Consider the following 8,515-nt stretch of genomic DNA (forward strand, 5'->3'; position numbering starts at 1 on the left):
TAGAAAAGATTTCATACATTTGCTCTCTGGAAGTACATCCCAAAGTAATCACAGAGAAAGAAATGTGGTTTCTTTAAAGGGTGGAAGGAGAAAGCCTTATAAAAAATCTATTTCTATGTTCTTAGCCTTCTCTAAATTAACAAAATATCCTCCTTGGTGAAGCAAAAGTGATAACCAGCTAGTAATTACATTGCTTATGAGAGGCTTCAAGTTTCCAGAGCAACAGCATGCCTGTAATGCAAGGCTTGTCTTTGTTGCACTGTTGGCCCAAAGCAGAGCTCAAATTTTCTGGCAGCTCACACACAAGCTCCAAAGCCTCCATCCCTCCTGTGGGAAGCCAGCAGCCCAGACCTTGCTGAGTCCCCAGAGCATGCAGGCTGAGAGGTTACAGCTGCTGATGCTCGAGGTAGGAAACCTGGTTGGGATGTGGCCACTTTGTGTCTTTGGGCTGTAATGCAGCATGACTGCTCCCTTGAGCTAGCATATCCACACAGGTGAGCTCAACTGTGGATGCAGGCCTGCCATCGTGGCACTGAAAAGCAGGTAAAACCTGCCCTTGACAGCTCCAGCCCCTGCAAGCTGTTTGGAAGAGACTCGGGCAGCCAATCTGCTCCAGGACTGTGTGGGTCTCTGCTCACACGTAAAAGGGTGACTTGCACAGGGTGGAAAGAGTAACCACTAACGTATTGTTACTGTTTTCATATTTAACAAGTACCGTACTATAATAAATAATGTAAACCAATAAATAAATAATGTCAGCTAGAAGGTAGGATTAGCTTAAAACCAAGTACCTCCAGTGTATAGGTGCACCTTGTCTGCCCTAAGAAGGCAGCTCAGCTCAAAGGAGTTTTGGGGAGAGGGGAGAGCTGCTATGGCAGCTCCAGAGCATCATCTCCTTCTTTTTGCACCTCACATACAGTCAGAACAAGGTCTCTGCACCTTACTGATCCTTTGTTGTCAGACTGATGCACAACCAACTTCTAATAGCTTATTCTACTCTGTGCTAGGGGAGTCTGCCAGCAAAAGACTAACAGCCTCACAAACAAGCAATTAAAAGGTCATTTCCAAATACTTTTGAGGTATTTGGTGTAACTCTGAATGCCACAGCTCAGACAGCAGAAGCTGCATAGTTACATTAGCATGATGCTCTGCTGAGGCTTTCTAGCCAGAGCATTGCGGGTACCTTCCAGCTCATTTGAGCTGGGGCAGTGGGACAGCCCCAGCATGCCTAGGGCTGCTGGACATACACTTTCCCTGCTTTGAAAGTAAACGTTGTCAGGATTGCTCTCTGGAACTGAGCCCCTGAGCTGGAAAGGCTCATGTCTACACTACTGCTCTCTTATTCCCCAGGACTGCCGCTGGTCTGTGCTAGCATCCACTCATCTCAGGAACCACTTGAAATGGCACTATTTACACAGGCCAAAATAGTGCTAGAGACTGCTCTGTTCAACTGGCCTGTCCCAGGACCTAAGAACATAAAGAGGCACTGCTTGATGTATGGGAACAGACATAGCACAAGCACCTGCCAAACTGTCATGCAGGCTGCCTGCTTTGTGAGCATCCTTTGTGGCAACCTGGAGAAGGGCACTGCTCTCAGCCCTGGGTAGGCAACTACCATATGAGTTGATGTGAGTGGAAACCACAACTCATTTCAAAAGGCTACCCAAGGTCTTGGGCAGTTGTTTCTAACTGCTGAGCAGAGCTCCCAGTGGAAATACAGCATTCAACTTGGGAAGGAAACCTTTCTAAACTAAATTCTTGCTTCAAGTAATTCTAGTCTCTTACAACGTCTTTATTTCACTCGGCTTTGAAGAGATAGAAGAGGCAGATAATTAATTATAAAAGACAGAAAAAAAAAAAGGAAAGAAAGAAATAGCCAGCATTCCAGACCCTTACAGCCATAAGACAAAACTGATATACCAGTGACAGCATATAGGCCCTTGCTAGTGTGGAACCAAACGCCTGCAGCTGACCTCCATTAGAAAAGCCTCTGTTGACTCCCCTCACACAAAATAATAGGGAAATCCATTTAATTTTCTTCAAATTGTACAATAGCATTTGGCAGGTTTCTTCCCATTTAAAATAAAATAAAGCAATAAAATATGATAACAGCCCATCAAGTGATGTTACAGTTTCATTTATGTGATGTTCAGGACAGTTTGTGGCAATAAACGGAATGGGTACTTGAACAAGGTATTATGGCTAGTAGCTTGTGGAAGATATATTTAAATACTAATAACCTAATAGCAGCAAGGCAAGATAACAGAATGCGATGTATGTTGGATGTTCCATATTTGCACTGTGCCAGATATGTATCTTAAATTACTGTTTGCATCATGAAAGGGCCAAGAGACCCCAGTTTTTGATTCGGGGCCCTATGAGGCTGGACTCAGCAAATAAGTATTTCATTCCTTTCTTGTGGTTTAACCCCAGCTGGCAACTAAGCCCCACACAGCCACTCACGTACTTTCCCCCCTTCCTAGTTGGACAGGGGAGAGAATAAGACAGGTAATAGCGAGAAAACTTGTGGGTTGAGGTAAGAGACAGTTTAACAGGTAAAGCAAAAGCCATGCACACAAGCAAAGCAGAACAGGGAATTCCTTCACTACTTCCCATCAGCAGGCAGCCACCTCCAGGACAGCAGGGCTCCATCACATGTAACGGTTACTTGGGAAGACAAACACCATCACTACAAACATCCCCTTCTTATTCCCCCAGCTTTATAGGCTGAGCATGACACCATACAGGTCATATCCTTTTGGTCACTGGGGGTCAGCTGTCCCAGCTGTGTCCCCTGCCAACTGCTTGTGCACCCAGAGCGTGCTCACTGGTGGAGTGGGATAAGGAGCAGAAAAGGCCTTGGCTCTGTGCAAGCACTTGATGAAATCACTCTTACAATCCTCTGTGAGAAAGACTCATTTTCACCTCAAGAACTAAGGAACAGAGAGAATGAAAACAGTCCTTCCACAGTTAGATAGGAAACTGAGAGCTGAGCCCTGTTTTTCTGATTCCCAGTCAGTGCAAGCATTAGCCTAATTTTCCTCCAATAACAGATTCAAGCTGTGACAGGATTCTGACATATGGATTTCCTTCCTCCACCAAGGTTTTTGAGCATCTGGGTCTTGATCAGCCACTGTCACCACCATGTATCTTCAAAAGAGATGCTCTGAAGTGTTTTAATCAGCATCAGCCACAATCTGAAACAGGGAGAAAGGGAGAAATGGTTCACAGATCCTCAGAGCTACTATGTGGATATGTGGTTGGGATCAAAGGGGACTGCATATGACAACAGCAGCTCCTAAAAGAGATCCTGAGAGATGCATTTTCTTGCACAAAGTTTTATATAACCACACCACTTTGTTCTCAAATATTTAAACAGGTCAGTGACAATGAATAAGCTATAATAATTATAACATGACAACATATTGAAGCCAGTGTGGTGAAAGTGCTTTGTATTCCCAGGCACCCTACGGTCATCATCATCGTCAATTTTTGACTGTAATTCAGATCCAAGAAAGTATTAGAACAAACCAGGTTGCTGACAAATGAATAATTAGATGTATCCTTGATCAAGTACTTCCTTTTACATAGAGGCCCGTATGTTGACTATACTACAGTGTCATCAATAAAATCTTTGTCTGTTTAAGTCAGAGCACACAACTTTCTACTGTGGAACACAGTTGCAACTGTTTATGGAGGTGGTTGGGGTTTTTTTTAGTGCAAGACATGCATGAATTACAGAAACTTCAGCTAAGATACACTAGGCAAGTAACAGTGACAGCACTAATCAAAACTTCCCTTTATCTCCCAGCAAAGGCATTCCCAAATGTCAGGGGCATTTTCATAAGAGACGGCCTACAGTTCTCCCCTTCTTTTCTCCCCACACTCTCTTTCTCAAACTTACTTTTGCCTCTGCAAATCCTACCTGGGGCTCTGTAATCTTACAACTCTACTCTCTTCATAACATATTTCCCACAAGGATAACAAAAGAAATTACTTCAATAAAATGCTTTCATGCAGTCTGCTTCAACAGGATTTCCCAGATATCTCTGTCTTTAAAGGATGTGGTATGGAAAACACTGGGATAAGGGGTTTGCTTTGTTTTTTGAAACAGAAAGTTATGTTTAGCTTTAGTTGTGGATAAGCTATCATAGGACTTTGTGCTATAACTTTAATTGAACATATTTAATGTTTCTAATTTCCATTTTCATTGTTGGTGCACAAACTATTTTTGCTGGAAGAACTAACAGGATTTTAGTTGAAGAATATTTGTTAGTTGTAGTTACAATTGCTAGGCATGCCTTTAGTCAAATTTAAATTAACAGTAACTGCATAAATGAAGCATCCTATGTCATGGTAGCACTGTAAGTGAACTATTTACTTACAAAAGCTTTTGAATCTTTTACTGGGTAGAGAGAGTGGGAAGAGTTGCAGAAAAATAATAAGACACAATCAATGCAAGAGCTGGAGGGACTGGATCAGAAGGAAAAACTGTGTGTGGGTATCACCAGAGAGGTACTGGGGATTGTTAAAGCTGGTTCAACAAAACCAGCTACTGAAAACACAACTTGTCCTCCAAACAGCTCAGAAAAACTGCTTCCACAGCTTCCCCTTGTTATTGCCCTTTACCCAAAAGCCTGTCTTGTCCTGTTTTAGACTGCCTGGGGTTTTGGCCTGTCTGCTGAGGAGTGGATGCAGAAGTTCCCATCTCTCATGTGCAGGAAGCCAGCATCTTCTAACTGTCCTCCCTTTGACCCCATGGCCAAATCACCCTGAGTACACCACTGCTCCTTCACTGGGATACTTGTCCTGATACCCTTGGACACCTGTGTCGTGACTGTGACCTCCATGAATATTGGCCATAAACATAAAATCCAAAGGAAGGTTGTAAGTTATTCCCCCCAGGCAGTAAATAAGTAGGTGAAATAATACTACTTCAGTCATTTAGGCTGGGTTTTAAAACACATTTATGGGCCAAACATGCTGTGAGGCACTAGAAGAATTTCGAAAATCACAAAAAGAATTCCCATCAATTTAAATAGGAATCAGACAATCTACGAAATTCAGGAAATCCCATGTTAAAAAGTATATCTCTAGGCAACAAGCACATTAGTATCTTTTAAAAGGTGCTTTTTACTCATTGCCACTGCAAATTGGTATGTTCAAACTACAAACTTGAAAATATCTTTTTATCACTATATTCAAACTATTTAGAGTACTTAACTGATCTAATAAATGTCTCTCCTTTGTTTCACTTCTAGTACAATTGGCCTTTTTATGGATCCAACTGAATGATGGTCTTTTCTCACATCACTTCCCAAACCCAGCATTTGCAAATTATCTCTGTCTTTTCCTGTTGACAGCTTGGACTGATTTTAATTTACAGTCATCTTGGATTACTATATATTAACAAAGTCCCTTGCTAGCATTGCCAACACATGTCCAAGGTTCATTCAAACTCAGGCTTTTTGCACTTATCACTATGTTAACTGAAGTCATTGTAAGGTTTCTTCTTTTTCAAGCTTGCCTTTAAACCTGGCAACTAAAAAAAAGCTGACAAAAGAAAAAGGGTGGCACATCAAGAGGGTTTAGATCTTATTCTCAAATGGGTTTGCAAACCTAGAGCAAATGTAAACCGGACTCTTGTAGGTTTTAAGAATGCTATTTGCAGCAAAAGAAAGGTTTTGTCTATGGAAAATCTGTGTGTGTGCATATGTGCACAGAACACACTGTGAATTTAGCATTTTTAGGTATTCAGCATTTGTCTTTTCTATGGACACTTTCTCAAAAGTGCATCAAAGTGACACAGAGGACTCCAAAGAGCTCTTTCCTCCAGAGCACGTTGGTGGGCTAGAATAGATACTGCAAGACCACCAGCACTGCAGAACTGCTTTTTTCAGCAGCTCCTGCTTAGGAAAACTTTTGTGAGGAAGAATGTAATTGAAATAAATATAATAAAATACATATATATACATCTATATACTGTTTTTACAGAAGAATCTAATTCCACTTAAACGCACTTCACTGGATAAATAGGATGAAGGATGCAAAAATTTCATCCAAGACTTCAGACCCATGCCTGACCTGGAGTATTTGCTAGCTTTTGCATTGCAGTAATTGCGTTTGCAACCATTGCACACCAGCTGTGCATGCTGATCCTGGATTTCTTTTAATCAGTTTATGTTTTTATTTGTACAGTTTGCTTAGGTTATTGGAGACTGTTCTGGTATGATATATACCAAACACCAATCAGTGCAATGAAACTGAATGAGGGCAACTCCCATCTAATCAGACCTGCATGAGGGAAAAGGTAATCCACTCAATGACAAAGATTTTACTGATGGTTAAGCAAGAGTTAACAGATGTGTACTTCTAATCCCCAACATAAAAGCTTCCCTATACAGGCTAAATACAACTTTAAGCCCAAATACACAACACCACATCTGTCCCCAGTAACAGCTGTGTAAGATCTTTTAGTCTTTTGGCTGTTACCATCCATATGACTGTAGGATAAACTTTAGACAATTTTATTTATTTATGTATTTGCAGATTGCTAACACTGGTTGTTGGGGCTTTTTTTTCCCCAGTAGAAGTGCAGCTCTGGAAATAAATTTAAGCCTACTATCAAACCCAATTTTCTTAGTTACTTTTCATAGAGGCGTAGAAGCCATCTGTGAAGTCCCCAAGATCCGAGCAACGCAAGCTGAAAATCTCTAGTTTAGAAAATGCAGCTGCACAAATTGCAGTCTGGACAACAAGGAACTTTGTTACTGGTTGTCATGTAGATAGAAGAAAGAACTCTCTTTGACTTTCCCAGCCCAGGTTAAGTTTTTTAGGTGCTACCAGCTAGAAAACCCAATACTTTTACTTGTAAACTGAGCAAGAAAGTCCATGAACATGAAGCTTTTCTCACTGCCTCTTCCACTGATTCCTTCTTCAGAACTGAACTGAGCTTTGAATTAATGCACAAATCTGACAAAGAACAAAACAACATTTAAATTACCACTGATAAATACCCAGCTAAAAGCAGTTACTTCTACTGTGCTCATTAAGAAAATGTTCCTTTAAAGCTGTAGAGATGAGAGAGTTAAGGTTCAGCATGTTACTGCACAAATGTGAAAATGTTTGTAAAATGCTCAGATTGTGCTTTTAAAAGGCTGGATCTTTCTCTCTCTGTTTCTAACCTACCTTAGTTCTTCCTAACATCACCTCACTGACAAAGAGAGTCTTTTGATTTCAGAGGACTGAAGCTGACTATCACCATGGCTAGTCTACCTGAGCTCAGAGTGCAAGAGTAGGAAGAGAGGATGGGTTTGAGCTGGGAGTGTTAGAGCCGGCTAAATACTGGGCTGCAGAAGAAGTTCAACACCATTATATAAAATAGGAAGATTAGAGTAGGGTAGCAATCTAAAAATGCTGGGTAATACTGACTGAATTCACATAATCAGGTTCTTTGCTGCATTATGGTTTTGGCTAGACAACACAGCCCTAGAACCCTGTTGCTACAGTAGGGAAAGACAGCAATAACTGACAGGATATCACCTTGTTTAACAGATTGGATTGATTTCTCCCATTCTGCTCAAGATCCACATTACAGTATCTCTGCAATAACTAAGGATAAATGGACAGTGCGAAGCACTGAGCTAAGCATCTAAGCATCACTGATAACTTAGTAGAGAAATAACCTATGTGATCATGTCCTGTGGTCAGCCCACAGAGTTTTACTCTTCTTGCATACTCATTTCATGCTGTCCTGTACATTAATCATAATTCGTCTTTCAAGTATTTAGTCAGTTTGTTCTTGCCCTCATTACTCCTATTGGAAAACTGTTCCAGAAGCCCAGAGCTCTGATACCGGGAACCCTCTTATTTCCAGCCTAAACTTACTCCTGGCCAGTTTATACTCATGCTTCTTATTCGATGCTGCAGACTCTGCAGGTGAAGAGTAGAGTCAGAAAATGCAACCCACATTCTCAGCAGGCCAGTACTTTAAAAACAGTGTTCAGCTCCTGGCCTACATCTTTTGTCAGTCAAACACAAACTGGTTTAGCAGCCTGCAGCAGATTTCTTACTGCCTTTAACAGAAGAGGGAAGAACATAAGTCTGATGCTGTTTACAACGATCCATACACACTTTAAATAGCCTGGGTATTTTGCTCAGTGAAAGTATGTTGAGGCTAAGAGTCTTAGGATTACATAAATAAAGCATCTGGAAAACTAACTTTTAGAAAGCAAGCCCTCTGTATTAGTTACATGTCTGTCAAAAACCAAGAGTAATCTCCAAATGAGAGAAGCTGCTACAAATTTCAGGTGATACAAGTGCCCTGTTTCCATTTCAACTGGAAAAGCCTACTGACCTTGCTGGCTCTAACATTACCTGAGGTGAGACCAGAAGAGATATAGTGTTGGGTCAATAGATACTGATACCTGTGAATCCAATACTGATACCCGTGTATCTAATTCAAGCATTTCCTTTCTGAAATTGTATCCACCTACACTGCTTTTTATTAACAGGC

This window comes from Pezoporus wallicus, unplaced genomic scaffold (assembly GCF_028554395.1).
Source record: "Pezoporus wallicus isolate ANWC-B61680 ecotype Strahan unplaced genomic scaffold, APGP_CSIRO_Pwel_v1 contig_818, whole genome shotgun sequence".
NCBI lineage: Eukaryota > Metazoa > Chordata > Aves > Psittaciformes > Psittacidae > Pezoporus > Pezoporus wallicus.